We start from the raw sequence: 24,781 nt of genomic DNA on the forward strand, positions 1-24,781 counted from the left end.
AAACAATGGTTCCTTAAAGTAAGCTCAATTTTTTACACCATTTGTTTTTATTTTGCTTACATTTAAACAGGTTTATTATGGCTTCTCATATATAAATGTGGTTAATATGCAGATGATCATATTTTAGGGTAGTCGATGATGAGAACAAAGAGATATAATGAAAATAGATTTAAGATAGTTGGGAATTTAGAGAATAATTTAGAATATGATTTTGGTCACTTTTCTGTAAAGTCGAATTATTTTTGTTTCCTATCAGCTTTAAGAGATAATGTCATTAATCAACCATTTGATTACTCTCCAAATCCAGATTTAAGAAAATATCCATATTCAGGTTTTTGTAACAAATATATGTCATCCAAATGACAAAGTATCTATATTTACACATTTTCCAAAAGTTAACATAATACCCATACTCTCTGACACCTCCAATTATGATGTCAGTGTCCTTAATTCTGCCACTGTCTACTCTTATTCTCAAAAGTATTCAGTTAAGCCACAAACTATGGTTTTTAACTTGTGAAGCCTATGCAGAATGAAAAAGAGAAAAATAAACCCAGCAGCCATACTATAAAGTAAAATACGGACAAACCCCTTACTTTGTGTTTTCTTCATTTTCTATTGGTTGTCTGGAAAATACTAGAAGCAGACAAAACATTTTCCGTAATGAAGAACTTGGTTTTCTGATTTCATTTTCAGACTTTCTTCTTTGATTTTATCTACATGTGCAGAAAGAGCAAGTGTTTGCTGGAGTTCTAACACCTGATTAATAAGCCATGCTTTTTCCTTAAAATTCCACCTGATTTTTAGCCTCAACAGCATCTATGTCAATATTCATCATTCCAGAACTTCAACTTTCTGTTAAATCTAATATCCTTGATGAATATTCTATCACCTGAGGTTGGAAGGGAAATATCAGTCATTTTTCAACATGCTTTTTTCTGAAAGTTTTTTTTGTCTTTCTTTAAAATTTTTTGTTATAATACAGTATCTGAGTTTGAGAGGGAAGTATGTTCAGAAATTATCGTGGTGTAGCAACAAAAGGCATCAATTTAAAAATAAATTTTAAAAATGCTAATTTTTAGCAAGAGTACTAAAATAGAAACATACTTGCTTAAATCACAAAGTCAACCCTGAGTTCCCATAGTCCTTATTCTCTGCTGAGACATTTATGTAGTACAGTGTCAGTGGAGAACAGTGAGGAGGGAATGAACCTTTTCTGGTTGCAACTCCAAATGAAGACATGACAGAAAGCAGGCACTATAATCTTTTATCATTATTTGAGAGTGTAACAGGCAGATAGAGTATAGGATCCTAGGTCAATAGATAGGTAGGTAGGTAGATCCATAGATAGATAGATAGATAGATAGATAGATAGATAGATAGATAGATAGATAGATAGATGGATGGATGGATGGATGGATGGATGGATGGATGATGAATGGATAAATGGATAGCCACACAGACAGACAAACAGAATGCTAATTAAGTTTTTGCTGTGTTTCAGGGACTTATGGTAAGCTCTTGGGATAAAATAAAAGCAAACATTATGGTCCCTACTTTCAAGAATCTTAAAAATCTAATAGAGAAAGACAACATGTAAAGAAAATCTAGAAACCAGGGGAGGTAGCTATTGAGGAAATGAAGAATTATAAGGAATGAATTGAACTATGAATAAAGTGAGTATGTTTGGGGCCACTCATGAAATGGTGGCCTAACACAGATACTCACCAAAAAGGAGAGCAGATCTCAAGGGGCATCTCCCGAATAGAAAGGCAAAAGTACAGAGAATGGTTTTTTTAAGATGGAAAAGGCCTTGGAGGTCAATGAATCTAACTCCTTCTTTTTACAGATAAGGAAATGAAGGCCCAGTGAAGGTTATACAACTAGCATGTTTGAGGAATGATTTGACCCCAGGTCTTCCCGAGTCCAGTATGCTATTATACCAAACTGCCTTCAACATGTTGCTTTTTTGGAATAAGCAATAATATCTGAAACAACTTGGAGGATTTACTATCTGGTTGAATATGGCTCAAGGTAGTCACTGAATTTGCAGGGGGTTGTAGTTTCCATTAGCATGAACAGTTACAGAAAATGCCAAACAAGCCTGACAACAATTGTCCCCTACGCAGTCTAACAACAACAGAAAGTTCCCTATAAGCATTAACCCTGAGGGACTCAGAGAGTTGATGCTTGGAGAGGGATGCTATTAGAGTCTGGGAAAGAGAATGGTAGAACAATTGGTCCCTGGAGGTTATGCCTATTCTTTTGTGGTTCTACAGTACTTAAACAATATTAGAACATACTCTCAATACTGATATTAGGCACTGTGGGAGAAAATACCTTGGAGGATTATAGAAGCTTTATTTTGTGGGTTATTGATAGCCCCAAAGTCATCCTTTGTAATAAAGTTTTAAAATGAGGCTGGTATTCAGAGTAGAGGGTAGCAGTAGATTCGAGAAGAACAGAGAAAATTTTAGAGAATCAGCATATATGTAGGAGTGTCAGGAGCTGGAGCCTTAGCAACAAGAAAAAAGAATAAGCGTGTGAGAAGGTTGCTGCTTGAAGCTCCACTGGGGGTGTTGGGACACAGTATGAGTGTGTATCCAGGGGATGTTCTTTGTTCTGGGTCTTAGTCCCCTGAAATAAAATATCAGAAATAAAAAAAATCATGCTGCAGAGCCTGGTCAGATACTCTGTGGTTCAGCAAATATGAATAGCAAGTTTCTCAGCTTCCTGTAGTTTCCCCTAGGAAAGAGGCTGCTGGGAAACAGGGGGATTTAAACTGAAAAGTGGGTGAAAGCAATGTTACTGCAAGCAATAGCTTGGTGACACTTTGTATTATTCTTCAGATTAATATTTTTTATTGACATGATGCATTTTATTATGTTTGCATAACACAGTTAATTCATCCATTTTTCAGGTGTTTGAAACATAAATTGTTACTGGGATTTTTGTTGTTGTTGTGAATTATGCTGCTTTTAATATTTTAGTAGTGATTGGTGTAGCCCTCCCCTCTCCTTCACCTTTTTCAATAACATTCTTAGTATATAGTCCTAACCCTGGGATAGCTTGGCCAAGGGTCAATGAACAATCTTATAGTTTCTATTATATAGTGCTTTTCAAAAAGTATATATTGATTTAAAATTTCACAAGCATTTAGTAGTGACCATGTCACACATACACCCCCATTTCCTTTCAATAAACTCCAAATGGCTTCCTATTACCACTAATATCAAGGAGGAAAGCAGTTTAAGAACTTGGAAGCAAATTCCCTTTGGTGACTAGTAAGGCTAATACAGCCTTTTACTGTTCTTCACACTGATCTCCATTTCCAGACTCAAGGGAATTTTCAGTTTTTCCTCCATGACTAGAATTTCTCTTTCTTCATCTCTGACTCCTGATTTTCCTGGGTTACTTTAAGGCTCAGCTAAATTCTCACCTTCAACAAAGAAGCCTTTCCTGATCCTCTTTAATCTTAAGCCTTTCCCTCTAAGACTATCTCCAATTTATCCTGCATATATTGTGTTTGTATACAGTTTTCTGCAGATTGTCTCCTCTATTTATGTCAAGAATGCTGAACTTGCCTATACAGTAATGACATTTAAATTTGTGTTTATACATGTTCTAAAAATTTATGATTCTTAGAACTATCTGCACTAAGGGTACTCACAAAAATGAAGGCTATTTTATATTTTTGTTTATATTTGTGTATATTTATATTAAATGTATAAATTCATATTTGTGTTCATAGTTCATTGCATCAAAAGAATTTACCAATTATTCATGAGCCTGTGTGTGATGACTTTTTCTATAATTAGGTATGCTGGTGTTAGGAAATAAGATGCAGTTCAGCACAATGCCCAAGCTTTCCATCTTGGCAAACCATGAAAGAGCTAATATATCCCTAGCATGATCTTTAAGAACCAAATGTTACCTCCATGTGACAATGAAGCATCAAAATAATATTCCCATTGAGAAAGAATGACTACTTGAATTATTAAAGACATTGGGAAAGGATACTTATATGTATGATACAGTAAAGAAAAATATATGCTATAAGAAGTCACAGAAATAGTTAAAATATGTATAAATAGCATAAATATAATAGAGCCAAACTAAATGCACTAATTTATTGCCTTTGTTTGGTTGGGGGAAATGTGCTCAATTTTGTATTCCTATAGGCCTGATTTTCTTTTCATGATGATGTTTTAGTTGTAAAAAAAATAAAGATAGATTAAATTTTGTCAAACTAATACATAGGTTCTAATGACTTTCATAGCCTAAGAATTATCTTGTAGCTAGAGCTCATTTATCACTCTTAGTTATGCAAGCCCAAATACTAACCATCCACGGAAGACAGTGCACCCATGCAATACAATTCATTAACATGTTCATATTTGCTAAATAAATAGACTGAATTTCTTAGTTGAATTCTTTATAAATGTGGGCTCATTTCTAACATTAAGACACTGAAAAACTTAATAGGATTTCAAGATATTCTGTGTGTGTGTGTGTGTGTGTGTATTTTATTTACTCACACAGAATTCCTTTCTTTCCCTTGTAATCATTCAGTCTTATAAAGGGCAGGAAAAATTATGTAAACATCTAGGTTCTGATTCACTGACACCATTAAGCAACTTTCATTAATCTTTGGGATTCTTATTTCTATTTGCTAAGGTATAATGTCTTATTCAAAGTTATGTAGCCACTGGCAATCTGAAAAGCCACTTAGACAAAACAAAACAAAAAGCTTAACTAAGGAATTATCAAAGATGTTGGGTGAACATGTCACTATCTGGCAAACTATTTGTAAGAAGAAAGGCAAAGACAAAATTCTTAAGTTCCAATACTGGCACTCGGGCAAGTAGCAGAAAAAGTGATTTCAAATCAGCTTTCTAAGACAATGTCACATGTGGCAGGAGAGACAGCTCTTTGGGAGCAATCAGAATTGTTTCCCCAGTTAGGATACCACTAAATATGGGTAGAGACAGATGATATTGGACACTGTGAGGTCACTGGAGAAGGGATCACAAGAGAGGACAGGGAGGATTTCATCTGGGGTGTAACCACTGAGGAAGGAAGTACATCACTGGTAGATTATAATTTCTAAGTAATTTTTATTGCTTCCAAGAGATTGTAGTATAGTGAAAAGAGGACTGTCCTCAGATTCTGGAAGATCTGGTTTCATTGCTTCTGTTCACTTATTCTAGACATGTGATCCAGGGGTAAATCATTTAACTATTAAGAGTCTGAGGCAACTCTCTAACACAATAAGTTGCATAGCAGATAGAGATATACTTTGGTAGAGTAAGTTTCATCACTGTTAGTTGCCTATTCCAATGAAAGTACAGGTTTGGTTCTCCCTTTTTCAAAGATCAGTTTTTCTACCTACTTACAGATCATAAGATGATAGACGTAAATCTGAAAGAAAGCTTAGAGGCCACTGAGTATAACTCCCTCATTTTACAAATGAAGAAACTGAGGCCAGATAAAGTAACTTGCTCAAGATCACAAGAATAGAGGTAAAAACATTACCTTACACATTTTGGAGTGTCCTAATTATGGCTCTTGAGGTAAAGGAGAAAAAATTGTTGTTGTTGTTTTTTATATAAATTGGTGGAAGGATAGCTTTTATTTGAAAGCTAAATTTTGAGGGCATATGAATTTTCTGCTTAAGGGGAAAAATATGCAGCCGATACAAGTAGCTCATTCAATGATCCTACCTCTGTTTTTAGGATTAGATGTTTACTAGAATCTCAAAATGCTATGCTTTCCCCTAGTTCTGATACTGCTACATTTCATTATTGTTCATTACTTTACAATCTAATACCAACATTCACACTAATTAGTTGGAGAACTTAGGTAACATTTAAGTTTTCTGGGCCGCAGTTGTACGGGATAATGTCTGTGGCCCCTTCCAGATCTAATATTGAGTCTAGGCTGAGGACTACAATCCTCCAGTCAAGGAGAGATAGAAAAAAAAATGCAAAGAAATTGCCGGAAAAAAGTGAGTGGTAATTTAGTCCCACTTTTCCCATATGCTCTCTCCAGAATAAAAAGAGAGGAGAGGAGTGAAAGATGAAAAAGGTTAGCTCCTTGAACAACGGAAGCCATGCAGGGATCAGAAGGATTTGCAGTGGGAGTGGAGGTAAAAGGACCGACCTCTGCATTTAAACAAAGGTGTTTTCAAACTCCAGTACTTTCATCCAGTTTTCCCTGGGGCAGTGAAGGGAAGGATGGGACAGAGCACTCTAAGAACTTGCAGGCAAATGCCCTCTAGTGACTAGTGAGGATAATTCAGCTGTTAAAAATCCCAGTCTATGTGAGAAAGGTACTTTATAGTCTCTTGAAAGCTAGGACTATGAGTGTATATTTTATTTGTAGATAACTTGAACCTACTGAAGCTTTAGTTGTATAGGAACGACATGATTTGAACAGCAAATTAGGAAACTGAGTCCAGCAATAGCGTGAAGAGTATAGAATCACGAGAAAAAATTAAAACACAATTATAATAACTGAGAAGAAAAGAAGACCTAAAAAGGAGAAGGTGCTATATAAGGAGATAGAATGAGATAGAATGAACAGAATTAGGAAACTGACCAGTGGTAGATTATTCCGTCATTAGCCTGAGTAACTAGATGCATTGTGATGCCATCAAGACGCAGTACTGAGAAATTTTTGGTAGGAGATGATGAGATCATTTTTCTGATATGTTAAAGCTGAGGTGTTATTTACAATATCCAGTTGGAAATATCCAGCAAACAAGTGGGAAATAGGACAAAATTTCTGGGAAGAAATTGGGGATGAAAGAATTGATGGGGAACCCATCTGGTAAAATGTAATAAATGAAGCTATGGGATTGGATAAGATCACAGGAGAGAATATAGGGGATAATAAGAGGACAAAGGATTGAACCTTAAGGACATCTTTTTTTTAAGGGGCAAAAGGTTGGTAAAGTATTGGTCCAATTTTTTTTTAGTTGTTATGTTGTCTTAGTGCTCTAAACAAAATAGTCACTATGTTTCTCAAAATGTGAAATGAATTGTAAGGATGATTACTGAGTTTTCAGATGATTAAGGCTTTACTGAAAAAGGTCAAAGGAACTAGCCTACCTTGTGTCAGCAGGAGCAGGTTTTCAATCAAGAAGAGAGCATAGAAATCTAGCTGAAGAAGGTTTATTCCTAGCCTCTCTTCTGATTGTTATTTTTTTTCAAAAGATCATTCCTCATCAAGCTCCTCAAATAAAAGAAAACTGTTATTTGAACTCATTTAAATCATAATAATTTTGACCTACAGATAAAATCATTGTAGAATTTGGAATTATGTGAAAAAGTGACTCATTTATATCACTATTGGGCATATGTCAGAAGGAGATCAAAAACTGAAATACAGAATTTATATTTACCAAAGTGTTAGGAGCAAAAATTTTAAAACATATGTCCATTTTTTAATTATAAACTTAAACATAAAGATGAGCATTTTTATATAAAAGGATAGAAAAGAGAATTTTATATCTAACTATGACTTTCTATTGTATCTGTCTTTTTTAAAGTCTATTTTTAACATAATGCGTACCAGAAAATGGGTAAAAATGACAAGAATAGCTCTTGATGAAAGCATTGTGGAAAGAAAGGCACACTAATGCATTCTCAATAGAGTAATGAATGCTATATCCATTCTGGAAAGCAATTTGAAATTATGCAAATAAAGTGACTAAAACGTCCCTACCATTTACCCTAGCAAGTCTACGACTAGGCACATCCCCAGAAGAAGTCAATGACAAAAAAAAAAGTCTCCAGGAATACCCATAAAATACGTAACAGCAGTTTTTTTGGTTTTTTGTTTGTTTGTTTGTTTGTTTGTTTGTTTGTTTGTTTGTTTTTTAGGCAATTGGGGTTAAGTGACTTGCCCAGGATCACACAGCTAGTAAGCAATTTTTATGGTATCAAAGAACTGGAGGGAAGCTATTGGGAAGGAAGTAGAGGGCCTTCAACTGCAGAATGTCTCAACAAATCATGGTGCATGAATGTCATCCAAAATTACTGTGCTATACTAAGAAATAACAAAAAAGTAATGAATACAAAGAAGCATGGAAAGCCATGTACACTGATGCAGAGTAAGCAGAGCCTAGAAAAAAAAAAATATATATATATATATATATATATACATATATACACACACAATTTAAGTGGAAGAAATGATTCAAACACAAAGTGATGAAAACTAAATGTTAAGAAACCATAAAGACTAAGTTTGGCCCTTAAGAGGAGATATAAGAAGACATATCATAGAGTCCATGAGTGTGGAAAATTACAATTAATATCAATATTTTAGATGTGTTGATTTCTTTTGCTGATATTTTCCCCTCTACTTCCTTGTTTAACAAAACAAAACTATTGTCATAAGAGATAGCTCTCTGAGAGGAGAAAGGAAAGAGACAGCTGCGGAGGGAATGCAGGTGATATAAAAATGAAAGATATTTCAAAATCTATTAAAATTTAATGGAAGACTACCAAAACTTCTCTGTTTGTCTATGTCCTCCCTTTAGCTCTCCTATGAAGTATTGTTAGTGTGTGTGTGTGTGTGTGTGTGTGTGTGTGTGTATCATTGACATCCTTTTCTTTCTTTTCATTTACTGTCACTACTCTCATCCAATCGATAAATTTCCCTCTAACAATTTCCCCCCACACTCCTAAAAAGTCTCTTTCTTTTGTAAGAAATATGGCCAAACAAAGCAAATTCACAAATTAGGTCATTTCTAAAAATGTGTCTGATTCTATATCTTTTTGCCAAGAGACATGAATCATCCAACATCTGTCTTCTAGAATTATGAAACATGCTTCATCATTAGTTTTCTTGGAAGTGTGATTGATCATTACATTGATTAGAGTTCTTAAATCTTTCAAAGTTGCTTATTTTTTTTACAATATTAAGATATTCTTGATCATTGTTTTTTATCACTGTATAAGTTCATCCAAGTCTTCGTATGTTTCTTTGAATATGTCATCTTGATCATTTATTTCATACAGTGTGATATGACATTATATTACATTCATATGTCACAGTTTGTTCAGCCAATCCCCAATTAAGAAATGACTACTTTTTAAAAATCAGCTATTTGATAAAACAAAGAATTATTAGATATATATGGTCTTATATTAAATGTATTTAAATATATCTATGAACATTTATATGCAATCTATATACTATAATCATATGTAATTTATATACAAACATATTAATTAATATATAACATATCTACATTTAGGTTATTTCCACTGTCTTTATCTCTTTCAATATCTTCTTTTCCTAGAAGTGGTATCATTGGTACAAAGGTATAGGTAAATCACAGTTTAATGATTTAAGGGTTTAGTTTTAAATTGCTTTTCAGAATTGTTTGACCAGTTTACATTTGTACTAGTAGTTGCACTGTTGAGCCTAACCCCTCATACTGTTTGGGGAACAGGTAAACAAATTGTGATATATAGATGTCACAGAATATTGTGTGCATGCTATTTTAAAAAATGGAAGAGATGTGAAAGAAGAATATTTGTTAATCTCTGGATATACAAACATATAAGTGATTCTGTCCCTGACCTCAAGGAGTTTATATTACACAGTGAGAAAGACAATGCATATAAAGGAGTGGTGGCCAAAGAATGATATTTTGGTCAGCGAAGTCGCAAGAGTGGTGAGTGAAAAGATAAAAAAGTCAGTTAATGTCATTTATAGAATAAATACCAGGACTAACTTGATTACAAGTCCAAGAGCTAGAGGTAGACTGAGGGGTGCACATACCCAGACACACCCAAACACACACACATACACACAAGCACACACATACACACACACACACACACACACACATACACATACACACACACACACGCGCACATACACATACAAATTAGCAGGAATAGATAGTTGGAAAGCTGTTATAGTAGCCTATGGGCAAGATAAGTTTGAGTTCACTGACTCACCAATCAGAATAGCTCCCTGGTTAAGAATTGCACCTTTAAATTAATTGCTTTGGAAGTACTATGTTGCTGAGGGCAAAGCTCCATCCACATGGGATGGTAAGAAGATGTCTGGGACATTTGGCTAAAAGTAGCATCAAGAAGTGAGTAGAACCAAGAGGACTTTGTACACAATAACAGCCACATTATGCAATGACTAACATTGTTAAACTGAACGTTTCTCAGCATTATGAGGACCTAAGACATCTCCAGAGGCCTCTGGATGGAAAATGCTGTCCACATCCAAAGAAAGAACTATGGAAGTCGAATTGCTAGCACTTATTTTTTATCTTCTGTTGAGTTTTGTTTCATCTTTCTGATGGTTCCTCCTATTGGTTTTAATTTTTACTTACAACTTCACTAATGTGAAAATATGTTTAATGGGTATGTAAATGTAAAGCCTATATCAGATTGTGTGCTGTCTTGGGGAGGGGAGGAGGAAAGGAGAGAAAAATTTTCAACTCAAAACATATTGAAGTGATTGCTGATAAATCAAAATAAATTAATAAAACTTTTTAAAAAGTAAAAAAAAAATAAAAGTAAGATCAAGTGGCAAATTTAAGGACTTCTTAAAGAGAAGTGTACATCTATAGACTATGGGTAAAAAAAAGGATCATGTGATATTAAAAGTCACTACTACATCTTATTCATTTTGCTTAATTGATTTTCTTTGTTAGAAGAGAGGGTTCCCTAGCTTATGCTAGGGAGAAGGGTTATAGCTTCAATTTATTACTGTGTAATGGCGGTATAAAATAAAAAGTCATTAATAATTGTCTTGCCACCTTGGAATCCCTTCTACATCTACCCTTGGTCCCTTGGTTTACTGATTGCCTCCCGATGACTAGTTCAGCAAAGTCCCAGCCATCATGTTTTACTTTACTCCCTAACCCCCAACATCTCATTGCAATTCCTTTCTTCAGACATGAGTGGCCTTTCCCTCTCCACAATCCCCAATCTTGTACTCCTGCAGATAAGAATCAGATAAGATCAAATAATTTTGAATCTGAAATGTCTTTTTTTTCCTTTATTAAGTGGGGGGCAGGGAAGGGGGTTAAAATCTACTTCACTGTGGTACCACTTACTATTTCTATCACTTTCTGGACCACTCCATTTTTGTATAGTCTCACCTCTTAGGATATAAACTCCTTGAGGGCCAGAACCGTCTTGGTTTTTATGTTTATATTATATCCCAACACTTTAAACAATACTTGACAAATACTAAATATTTAATAATAGTTTTTTGTTTATTTTTTTTAAAAAGTGTGGTGTGATTCTTTTTTTTAAAGGAAAAAAAAAGGTCCTTCTTTGTATCTATAAAGATTAAGTACTATATTTAATGTAGAAATCATTTAGTTTTTAAAATATATCTTAATACGAGAAACTTCAGAACCACTTGGTAATCAATGTAGCAGTAGCCCTGTGGTTTGTGGGAAAAAGAGCAACTGTTTCACAGGGGGAAAAAAGTGTCATTACCATTTTAAGTTGGCAAGGACAGTGAAGAGAAATCTTAACTGAGTAGAAAAAATAGATCCCGAGGTGGTACTGTTTTTTCTTGCATACAAACTCTATTTAAGGAAGCCTAAAAACCAGATCAGGTCAAGCTGTGCAGTGGAACTCAAAATTTCAGTGTCACCCCTGAGAAAAGGCAACTGTAGGCCAGATGGCATTGACGGCTTAGAATGAGTTTGAGGTGTATTTTTAAGTATTATATTTTTTGATGGGGCAAAGAGAAACGTTTTTTCTAGGAAAGATGATTCCTGAAATTTGCAGAAGATAAAAAAACCTTGCTCAAAAAATGAGGTCCTGAATAGATTAATTTTGATAAAAATTCTTCCTAGTCAGTTAGGTGGAGAACTGATTTGTAAGTGAAAAGAGTTGAGCATCAATCTCATGCCTGATATTCTTTCTCCTTCTTATGCTTGCTAAGTGGCCATTTAGAAAGCATTAGTGTAGCACACTAGGGGGTAGGGGAGATCACATGGTTGAGTGATTAAACATCTGACTGGAAATTCAAGGGTGGGGGCACATATTCTATCACTAACTTACTGTGTCCTTAGGGAAGGAATTTAGCTTCTCTAGTTTCAAAAGGGTTGAATGCCATGCTGCTTAAATAAATGCTCTTGGAATAGCCAGTATAAACATCTTCTAATGAAGATTACAGTGGTAATCTGAAGAAGAAAATCAAAATGTTAATTTTCCCTCCAAAATAGTATTTTATAAAGTATTTTAGCTAACAGGAAAAAAAGGAAAAGAAAAGAAAGCATTTGTCATGGGGAGAAATAAGGGAAAAGAATTTTGCATAAAATCCTCCTTAATTCATACATCATATAATTTAATACTTTGTTATGCTAGGAAGTCTCTAAAATGAAATGCAAGGCTTGCTCTAGAAAAATTAATTTTGATGAAATGTTTTCAATGAGATTCCTTTCCAAAGGTATCAATAGCCAATTCCTCTGCATGAGTACAATGATGCTGAGATTCATTATAATTTCTACTGTGGATTCAGTGATATTTTAAACAAACATTAACTGAAATTATTGATATGGAATATTCCTTTGAGAACCTTCTTCCTTGGTATGATGAGGCAGAGCTAAAACTTCAATGGGCAGCTTCATAACGCAATTTATAAATGTTTGTTGATTTGAAAAATCACTTTTTAAAATTTAAACAACAGCAACAAGGAGTTCCCCTCCTTAAATACTTTCCAAAATGAATTTGATTATAATAAATAACTTGCTGTACAAATGGAAAGACTGGTTCATCACTGGCTGGTGGGAGAATTTTTAAAGTTCCATGGACTGAAAAAATAAGTATAAAAGAGGAATTTCCCATAATCACTCCACTTTACAATCCATATTTTCTCTTGTTTTATTCATTTTTAATTGACAGAGACCTATTTTATCTCCCTTCCATCTCCACACCACTAAAAGGAGAAAAAAGAAAATTAAATCACTTGTAACAAATATACATGGCCAAGAAAAACAAATTCTTCATTGGCCATGTTTTAAAATATATCTTTTGTTGTCGAGTCATATCCAATCCTTCACAACCTCGCAATTTTTTCTTGGCAAAGATACTGGAGTGGTTTGCCATTTCCTTTTCCAATGAATTAAGGTGAATAGAGAATAAGTGACTTGCCCAGGGTCACACAAATATTGAGTGTCTGAGGCCAGATTTGAACTCAAGTCTTCCTGACCCTAGGTCCAGTACTCTATCCACTGAACCATTTAGCTGCCTTCAGTCTTATACTATACCCTAAATCCATTACCTTTCTGTCAGAATGGCAAAAGCATGCTTTATCATAGGTTTTCTAATATGGATGGTCATTTTTATGATTATAGTTCTAAAAGATTTCAGTGTTATTTGTTTTCACATTCTCATTAAGTAACTTGTTTTCCTGCTTCTTTACATTTCAATTGTTATCATTTTATAAAATTTTTTAGAAATATTCATTTTTGTAATACTGTTATGGTGTATTTTTTCTGCTTATTTCATTCTTAATCAGTACACGTGTCTCTTTGAAATTATTTCCTTATTTTTTTTAGTTCAGCATAATATTCAATCACCTTCTTATATCAGAATTTGTTCAGCCATTCTTCAATTGATGAGCATCTCCTTAGTTTCCAGCTTGTTTTTGTTTTCACCGCCACAAAAAGAGCTGATAGATATGATATATATATATATATGTATACACACACACACACACACACACACACACACACACACATATATATATATGTATGTATATGTACAAGGGAGAGAGAGAGAGAGAGTACCTTTTCTTATTTTTAAAATGTCTCTATTGGGTATAGGTCTAAGAGTGGTATAGCTGGGTCAAATCACTTTTTTAGTAACTACTTATGCATGTGATTATATATTATTTTCCAGAATGATTATAACCATTCCCAAGCCCACCGATAGTGATAGCATCAATGTACCTGTTTTCCTACAAGCCCCACAAAAGCTTACAAGTGATAATGAGACCTGTCAAATCAGAATATTCAACATATTTTATGGAATAAGTTTTTAATAGATTGTGAAAAGAATTCTACTTGGCTATTGCTCAAGGGCAAAAAGGAGATCAGTTATAAAGACAAAACCTCAGAAATTGCTACTCATAAATTATCAGATACTTTAACAGTAGATTTTGAGACGATTCTGTGACAACAACACGTCTAGAATGTTTGTGCTTATCAGAGATTGAAACAGAAAATTCGAAGGTAAGAATAAATAGAACATATCTTATGTCAAAAACCTACTTAAGCCACAAATTATTTCAAAATAATTATTCTTCATAACCAATCTCAAAATAAAGTTTTTAGAAAATCTAAAAATGACAACATGATCAATGTGATATTTTGTAAACTGTTTTTAGCAAGAAAATGTATATAAAAGATTAACCCATCAAGATTGTCCACTTTTCTATATGTCTTTAATATATTAGCTACTAAAGATCCAGAAGTAATCCCTAACCACAATCAGAAGACAATGTTAGAAAAATAAATACTACTTTAATGATATCAATATAAATGCAATTTGACTAGCCTGCTGAGAAACATAAGACCTATGTGAAGGCATTTTTAAGACAAGTTAAACATATAACTTTATATAACATAAAACACATATCATATGTTTTAAAATATGTTAAACATATAAAATCAAAGAATTAAATAATCAGAACTATATCTAATACAAATGATCATTTTGAGACAATAAAGATGACAAAACTATCCAAATTAATTTAAAGAATAAAGACAAATAGGGGCAGCTAGGTGGCGCAGTGGATAGAGCACTGGCCCTGAAGTCAGGAGGACCTGAGTTCAAATCTGGCTTCAGACCAAACACTTGACACTTACTAGCTGTGTGACCCTGGGCAAGTCACTCAACCCCAATTGCGTGAAAGAAAGAAAGAAAGAAAGGAAGAAAGAAAGAAAGAAAGAAAGAAAGAAAGAAAAAGGATAAAGACAAATGAAATCGCTGGTCCAACCTCTCCTGCAAAAAACAAATGGGGAAAACATGAAGCATTAATTATCAATACTTTATTGTGCTATATGAATTAGAAAAAAAAATAGATTAATGGGAAAGAATAAATGATGCAGAATTAGAACCAAGTTTTCTGGCATTTGAGTAAGTCCAAAATTATAAAACATTGGGGAAAGTAATAACTGTTAATAAAAATCACTTGAAGGAAACTACTCTGAAGTATTAATGTGATGTATCTTCTCTGTAAAAATCCAACTCAAGAAACACTGAGTGTTGGTTTCCTTATTTAGAATATAAACTTCTTAAAAGAAAGGATTGCCTTAATTTGTATTTTAATTTCTTGTACTGACACATTGTAAAAAAAATGATAAATGTTTTTTTTCTTAATTTATTCATCCATCTTGAGAAAAATCCTTATTCTTCTTTAGTTGAGCTACTGATCCATAGCAACTGAATCAGGGAGTCATTTGCCCCAGGAGCAGTCACTCTGCTTTGGGGAGGGGTTGTGCTTCATCGTTAGAGAGAATGTGGTCCACCTGATTAACCATAGATTACAAGACCCCATAGCTACTATAGGTGTCCTAGATGACCACAAAGATGTCATCCTTGACTCCTCACCCTCTCTCATCCCACATCTTGTCAATTCTACCTTTACCACAATACTTATATACCAGCCCATATTTCCTCTAATACTTTTACCACCTTGGGCAGACCTCTGTCACTTCATACCTGGACTATTTCATTAACCTGGCTTATTTTCATACCTCAAATATCTTCCTATTAACTGATTCTCAACAAAGCTGCTAAGTTTATCTTATTAAAGTCTGGGTTTGACCACATGATCATGCTACTCAACAAACTCCACTGACTCCCTATTACTTCCAGAATTAAATATAACATAACTCTTTTGGATTTTAAAGACTTTTACAGTCTGGCTGCTTCCTACCTTTCCAGTCTTCTAATACTTTACTCTCTTCCATACACTTTATGTTCCAGTGATAAGAGATAGCTTGTGCAAAAGCAGAGATGGGAAAGACCCTCTTTTATGAAGAAAAAAAAATTCATTTTATAGAGAGGATGAAGGGGAGAAAAGTGTAATGAAACTGGTAAAGTAATGTAGAGACAGGTTATTAAGAACTTTACATACCAGAGGGGGTTGAACCTTCCATTAGAAGGAATAAGGAGCCACCAGATTCATTGCACTGGGGAGGAGTATGGTCATACTTAAACCTGTGGTTTAAGAAAATCATATTGGCTACCGAGTGGGATATTACATTGTAAAGAGGAAAGACAACAGCCAGGAAACCGGTGAAGAGACTATTGAAATATGATGAAGGCCCTGACCAGAGTGGGAGCTTAGTGAGTACAGAGAAGGAAACAGCTGCAAGAGATGTGGTGAAAGTACAAGGAAGAGTGAGGCAATGAGGATGACTGCAAGTTAATGTTGAAGATTGGCACTGAATGGTGGGGAAAAAAACCCAACATTTCTCTCTCTTCTTTGCAGAGGTAGAAAAGTACACAAATTGCATATTCCATCAGACTTGGATGATGGGCTGATTCTTTTTTTTTTCAAATAGCTGTTTTCTGTCTTTTTTAATTTGATGTTACAATGGATGATTCTTTGGTCAGGGAATATTAATAAATATAGGACCTGAATTTATGGTAGTTCTAAACTTAGAGGCATAATTATAAAATATTTTATGCTAATGCCCCAAATTAAGGAGTTAACTCCCTAACAGTGGGTAGGAGTTTGAGCTTCCTGTACTGAACAAATGTCTACATATAACAAGTGTTTAATAAATGCTTGTGGACTGACTTACTGGCTAGCTGGTTTTCATTATACCACAATTTTTATATTGTAAAAGTATATCATATCATGTGGAGGTCCTCAGAATTATATTAAAATTAGGACTTCATGCTTGAAAAATTGCAATAACTTATAAAATCTCTCATATATTCTTATTTGTCCATGACATAGATGTTTGATTATATCATTCCCCAGAAAACTGTACTGCATGATCCTCCTAGTATGGTACATATAAAGAGATCAGTCTAAAAATCTTCACAGGAAAACTAAGTGGATAGAGAATGGAATCAGTTGAAGATAGTTGAATGAGTAGCCTTTTGAGTTAGTGCATAGACACACACACACACACACACACACATATATGTATATATATATATATATATATATATATATATATATATATATTGCAGAAACTGAAGGTAGCCAATTAACTGAATAAAGAATTGAATAGAAAGAACAAAATAGGATTGTATTTAGGAAATTGCATAATACTTTCAGATATCCCGAGCTGCTTTCTTCCATGGTAAAGCAGAGAAGAACCCTGAATTTGGAGTAAGATGATCTATATTCAAATCCCCTCTCAGACACTTATTAGTTTTCTGGGACTCCTTAATGATGTTTTTTGCTTCTGGGGTGTGTGTGTGTGTGTGTGTGTGTGTGTGTGTGCGCGCGTGTGTGCTTCATTAACTATATGCAACAGCCTGTGTACACCCATCATGTCACTTTTCCATTGCCCTCTGTGTGATACTCATTTTTATTTCTGCAGAGGCAAGAATGTTCTGTGTCTTCCTGTCATATGATTATATTATCTATAAAATAAAGGAGATGCGCTCAATGATCTCTGAGGTCTGTTTCAGTTGTAAATCTATGATTCTAAGATTTATTCCTTAGAAAAACTAAACAAACAAATAAAAACAATACTTATAAAGTGTAGGTAAGGGGGAGGGTCTATAGGGTCCAAAGAGGAAACTGCTCCTGCAGATCCTTCTAGTACATCCAATCCTGAAAGTCCATTGACCAATTTAAGAGTATACATAAATAGCTTCACTGCTGCCTGTGTCCATGCAGTGAGTATTTAGAGATTGGGCTGAGAGTGGTGCTATCAGGGACATAAACAGTGGCACTTGTAGTGAAATTATTGGAATGCTGATAGTGGCAATACGAAAGGACTAATTCTTGTGAGGAGAGTAGATTGAGTACATGTTGATTTTGAGAGGTTACTGGGAATTGACCAGTGTGAGAATGATTTCAGTGAATACTCATAGGAGAGTAAAAGAATGAATATATGGGCAAACTTGGAGCTGGAGAACTGGGTTGTAGATTGGAATACATGTGAGAGAGATTTTAAAAAGGGCAGGTTGCTGACATAAGTCTAGGTTCTTGTCTAAACATAATAGAAAGGCAATGATGAAAAACTATTTAAGACCAGATTCTATTTTACATAACATCTACATTTCATGGGTTTCTAATGTCATATATCTGTTGTTTCAGGAAGAGATGGTACAAGGTAACATAAGGAGAACCAATTCAATAGGAATAGGTGACAAAAGAATTATTGTAGTATGACTCATTTCTTAATCAAGGTGCTCTAGTATATAGTCCCAGTAACAGATTATATCTGCTTTCTAAGGCCCAGAGCAGCCATGTAGGAAAAATCTCATTAAATCGTTGGGCATAAGAAAAAATGATACCATCACCCTGCCCCAGTACTGCACGAACCTTTTTTTTCCCTGCAGAAACAATGACAGCATGAGACAAAAAAAGGCAAAAAAGTGCTAAAATCACATATTTTATGTGCTCAATCAACTTTAACTTAACTATTTGTAATATAATACGTGAGTTCTTGTCCAAGGAACAACAGGTATACACATTCATGAGGAACCAAATCACATCAATTTTGATGTTTTCATTATACATAAAATCAGGAGATGTAAGAAAATTATACTTTAGTGAAAGTATGAATCATAGCTTCTCCTTGGCAATGCAAAAATTTCAGTAGCAGTAGTAGTACTAGTAGTAGCAGTAGTGGTAGCAGTGGTAGCAGCAGCAGCAGCAGCAGTAGTAGTAGTGGTAGTAGTAACAGTAGCTTTAACACTTAATAAGGATTTGGATGACTGGTATTTTTTTAATCACTTACTTTAGACACATGAAGATGCAAAATGCATTATTGCTACATTTTGGTAGAATGCTATAACTTTGGAGTATATTGAACTAATAATCCTGACCATACTTTAAAAGTCAACTCAAGTATGATTTATTCCATAGAACTGTCATCCTTTAATGATCTTCAGTATAAGACTGTACATATTGCCTAAATATTACACTATCAATACCCTTAATTTAAAATGTGCATTTTATTTATCTCTGTCTAAAGCATCTTGTGGGCACTTTCTCTCAACTTAACATCACACTGGCAGATCTTGTCTCCAGAGCACAGATGTCCAGTCGGGAGTCTAAGAATAAACCTGAGGAGTTGGGAGGTGTCCTAATTCTATTATTAACAAACTTTGATCTAATATGCCACCCCTAATATCGATCATTGATAAGAAATATTGCCATAAATCATTTAACCCCTTGTATCAATTATCTTTTATGAAGGGATATTTACTGAGAAGATATAGCAAGAAATCAAAGTATAACATCTCCCAAATAAGGAGCACTTTCAACCCTCTCAGTCTGAAACTTAAGGTGATTGCTACAAAAATATTCTCCTCCAGATGCCTTCTACCTCTTTAATGTTCTTCTTTAACTGTGGTGCTCAGAAATGGGCATAACCGTCCAGATGATGTTTGACATGGGTAGAACATCATGAAATTATCACTTCTCTCCTGAAAGCTCTGCCCCAACATAGCATTAGTTTTGTTAGTTTGTTTGTTTGGGGGGAAGGCTGGAGATAGCACACTATACCACTGTCTCGTATTGATGCTTATGGTCCATTAAAATTCCCAGATTTTTCTTAAGAACAACCAGTTTGATCTATGCCTTCTCCATCTAAGACGTATTGAGTCAAATTTGGTTTTGTCTCCAAGTAAAAGACTCTGTTTTTATCCCTAATCAGCTTCATCTTGTTAGATTCATCCCACTTCTCTAGTCTGTAAGGATGCTTTTGAAAACTGACTCTCATCCAATGTGTCATCTATACCTCTTCTCATGCTATATTCACACTTGATGAGAATATCTATCAATTATACAAGTCTGGCTATCTAACCATTTGTGAACCCATCAATTGGATTATTATCTAATCTTTCTCCTTTTTGGCTCGAGGACTGCAAGAGATACTTTATCCTAAGCTTTGCTAAATTATAGACAAACTATCTAAAGTATTATTTTCATCTACTAGTTTATAATCTTGTTGAAAAAGGAATTGGGTTTATCTTGGCATGATGGTTCTTAATGAAGCAATCCTGGCTCTTTCTAATTAAATCTTTCCTCTCTCACTCTCTCTCTCTCTCTCTCTCTCTCTCTCTCTCTCTCTCTCTCTCTCTTCTCTCTCCCCCCAAGTCTGTGTATGTGTGTGTGCGTGCATGTGTGTGTGTGTGTGTGCACGTGTGTTTGTGTAAACTCTCAGACTTTGAACAAAAGGATAAGTGGATTTGCAAATGATAACAAAATTTCAGTTTCCTTAAACTAGGTAGCCAGTAGTTGTCAGTACTGGATTTGCACAGTGGCTACTACTAGACCTCTATAGCAGAGGAAGATAAAGAGCAAACTGCTTTTATCTGTCAAGCTATATTTTACCAGTTTGAGTACTAAACATGTCAGGGGTACTCATCACTTCCCAAAATTGAAAGAAAAAATTGTTGGAGAAATGACCACCTTGTAAGTATTGGTATGCATTGACAACATTACTGTCTTTGGGAAGACACTTGAGGAAAATGTAAAAAGATTGATGAAATTGTCTGGGTTTGTTAGAAGACAATAGGCTGAAACTTTTGATTGGCAAGCACTAGTTTTCTTGAGCTTCTGAGTTATAAAGTATCACAAAAAAGTATAAGGATGGATCCAGAAAATATACATTTTCATTACTTAGCCATTTCTAATAAGTCCTTAATATTTAAGGAGTTTCCTAGGATATGGTGGTTAAAATTATTTTTTTTTAAATGTTAAGAACAATGTTGCTATTGCTAATACAATGAATACCTTCACTTCAGCATGTGATGGAAGATAGGTAGAAGGTAGGTAGAAGGGCAAAAAATGTATAGTTGTCTTAAAAGCCACAGAACCCTGTGGGTTCTGATATATGGACAGATGTGAAAAAGCTTTCACAAACTTTATCAGTTGTGACACACATGCACCAGTGTTAGCCTGTGCAGAAGCAAACAAGTATTTTCTTCTGCTTACAGATGCCAGCCTGTAGGCTTTGGCAACAGTTCTGTATGAAAAATAATAATAATAATGTTCACCAAAAACTAGTTGCATTGGCTTTAGAGTGAGTGATAAATGAGGAGATTAAAAACTATTTATATGGGGCAAAAGTAAAAGGGTGTACTTCAATCCACTGATATATTCTGACTAGTGCAATTTAAAATTTTGTATCATAGGAATTTGGATAATACCTAGACCCCAAGTATTGCTTATTCCACAGAGATGAACATTATGATTTTTTGCAGTGAGGTTTATCTGTTATGTGACCAAATGCACAGCTTAAAAAAAATCTAAAATTCATTTATAAGAAAACAATATTGATATTTTTTGTCTTTCTGTGCAATTAATAAGATTATTTTAAAGTTTTGGTTGTTGAAATAAATCTCATTCAAAAAAGCAAGAAGTCTAGAACTTACCACCATTAAAAGGACCTAAAAGCTGAACATATCAGCTGTATATTGATTGAGATTAGGGATACTGACAAAAGAATACAAACCTCAGTAGAGCAAATATATGGCTTTTCTGGCCAGTGAGCATAACTTCACTAAGAATAAAGCTTCTGGTTTGATGCTACCTGCAGATGTTGGAGTATGACCAGACAGACAGAGAGAGAGAGAGAGAGAGAGACAGAGACAGAGACAGAGACAAAGAGGTAGACATACATACAACATAAATTGGAGATATGAAGGAAGACACTACCATTAAGGAGAGTAGGGACTTTAGCTGAGAGTTGAAGGAGCTGAGAATCCAGGAGACAGAGATAGAGAGAAAGGGAACTCCAGGATAAGCAATGAAAATGCATCATTGGGAGATGGAGCATTCACTGTAACAAACAGCAAGGAGAAAAGTGCTACTGTATCATACAGCAAGTAGAGAAGGTATAAGGTATAAGAAGACTAAAAGGGTAGAAAGGGGCCACATTCTAAAGAGCTTTAAAAGTGGGAAGACTTTATATTTTTTTTATTCTGGGGGTAATAGGGGACCACTGGAGTTTGTTGAATGGGTGGGTTGGGTGTGTGTGTGTGTGTGTGTGTGGTGTGTGTGTGTGTGTGTGTGTGACACATGATCAGACCTGTACTTTAAGAACAGCATTAAGACAGCCAAATGGAGAATGGGCTGGCATGAAGAGGATTTTAAGGCAAAGAGAGCAATAAGCAGGCTACTGAAATATGGAGGCACAGGGTGATATGGACCTGAACCAGGGAATCAGGTCTGTGTAAGTGTCAGAGGGAAGGAGAGGGTATATACTATAAGGATAGTAGTATTGACAGAACTTGGCAATGAATTGGCAACTAACAAAAATATAATGATGATATGATGTGACATTTTCATTATGAAGACCTTCAACAAAGTCACAGAGAAATCATTTTGTTCATGGAACATGAAACTGAGCAAATCCATGGAAGGCTACTCTTTAGCAAGTTATTGAAAGTCTGGACAACTTGCCTATTTAAAAATTGTCATAGATGCTATTATTAACCTATAGGTGAGTTGGCAGGACCCTTGGATGAACAAGTGAAGAACCCTTATATCAACAGACTCTAAGCAAAAGGGACAACCTGCCAATCATGCAAAGACTACCTAAAGCAGACAATGGCTCAAAACGATATTTCAAGTTAGAAAGACTGTATTATAACCTGACAACAAGTTAAAAAAAAATTGGAGAAGACTGAACACTGATACATTTTTTTTGTTTGTAGTATTTCAACAATAGAGATGCCTAGGGTACTATACAACTACAGTCCATAGACCGATAACACAGCTAGCCATCCTAGACCTTCTACAAATTCAGATTAAGAAATATATGATAATAGTTCTGGTGAGGATTATGATCAGCCCAAATAATCATGAAGTTGAGGTATGGGGGCTTATAGATAAGCATGTCACAGGGGAGCTAAAACTGTTTAGTCAGTGACCAAACTTAAGATTTTCTAGATGGTAGGTGTTCACCACCTTTTTTTTTTTTTGGCATGAACTTTATTAGCAGTCAAGTGAACCCTCTGGGCCTCTGGGCCTCTTCTCAGAATAAAGTTTTAAATGTACAAAATAAAATACATAGAAATTCAAAGAAACCGTTTATACTGAAATGTGGAGAGGGGAAAAAAAAGAATTCACATACCAGCAGGTTAAAAATTCCTGCTCTTTGGAGTCAGGAGAGCAATTTCTACAATAATGACGATGTTGTAAAGACAAACAACTTTGAAAGACTCAATAACTTATTAACACAATGATCAACAATTAGTAGGATCCACAATCAAACATGCTACATAGCTTCAGCTAGAGAGATGAAACACTCAGAGTACAGATCAAAGTACAAGTTTGTTTTTATTTTTGTGACATGACCAATGAAGAAATTTGTTTTGCTTGACTACACATTTTTGTAAAATGTTTTGTTTTTCTTGTTTTCTCAAGGAAAGAAAGGTGGGAGGGAAAGACAAATTTGCAAATAAAATAGCATTGATTAAAAAAAACTCCCACTCTGGGGGAAAGTGGAGGAGTGATTACTCACATAACTAGACAAAAATGCTAATATTTGCCCATGTAATGTATGACTTTCAAGCAATCGTATGTTTTGAGGATGCATCTTTTTATGATTTTCTTGTATATATTCATTTGCTCTTGGGCTACGATTATACATTTATTGTAGCTACATCACTGTGTTAACTAAGCATAACTTTGATATTTATTTTTGTTTTTAAGCTATTTTGGAATATTTTGATATCTCGTAAGGCTCAGTTTTGTCATTTTTACTCTACTTTTTTTGGTGAGGCAATTGGGGTTAAGTGACTTGCCCAGAGTCACAGAGCTAGTGAGTATAATGTGTTCGAGGCTAGATTTGAACTCAGGTCTTTCTGACTCCAGGGCCAGTGCTTTATCCACTGCACCATGTTGCTGCCCCTTACTCTACATTTCTTTACCGTTATTTGTGTGTGCTATAGATATCCATTACTGCTCTGACATATACATGTGATATATCCTTAATGTAACTTATTCCTGTAGTCATAAAAATAGAAACTTTGGGTCAAGTGATTGTTTCCACTCTACCATATCTGTTAGATGTATTATTGATGGATGATTATTGTGAATGGCACCTGAAGGTGAGATGCTAGGTTAGTGATTATTGTTTTGTTAATTGTTTCTATTTACTTTAACACCATGATATAGCATTTCATATATCAAGTGCATCTCACCTGATCTTTCTTTTTTAATAATTTATTTATTTTTAGTTTTCAACATTCATTTACAAAAGATTTTGAGTATTAAATATTCTCCCTCTTCCACTCCTCTCCCCCCACCAAGATGGCATGCAATCTAATATAGGCTTTACTTATACATTCATATTAAGTATATTTTCCCATTAGCCATAATGTAAAGAACAATTGGAACTAATGAGAGGAACTACGAGAATGAAGCATTAAAAGAAAACACCAAAAGAAAAGGAGAGCAAATAGCATTTTTCCATGGGCATTCAGACTCCATACTTCTTTCTCTGGATGTAGATAGCAATTTCTATTGTGATTCTTTTGGGGTTGTCTTAGATCCTTGTATTGCTGAGAAGAGCTGAGTCTATCAAAGTCAATCATCACACAATGTGGCTGTTACTGTCTAC

The 24,781-nt window shown here is 34.6% G+C and overlaps 1 pseudogene; it reads right to left on the bottom strand.

Moving 5' to 3' along the window:
* Positions 1 to 290: 290 nt before the first annotated feature.
* On the bottom strand, positions 291 to 838 carry LOC144454351 (short coiled-coil protein B pseudogene; annotated as a pseudogene).
* Positions 839 to 24,781: the final 23,943 nt, after the last annotated feature.

The sequence above is a fragment of the Phascolarctos cinereus genome, unplaced genomic scaffold (genome assembly GCF_003287225.1).
Source record: "Phascolarctos cinereus isolate Bilbo 61053 unplaced genomic scaffold, phaCin_HiC Scaffold_726;HRSCAF=1367, whole genome shotgun sequence".
NCBI lineage: Eukaryota > Metazoa > Chordata > Mammalia > Diprotodontia > Phascolarctidae > Phascolarctos > Phascolarctos cinereus.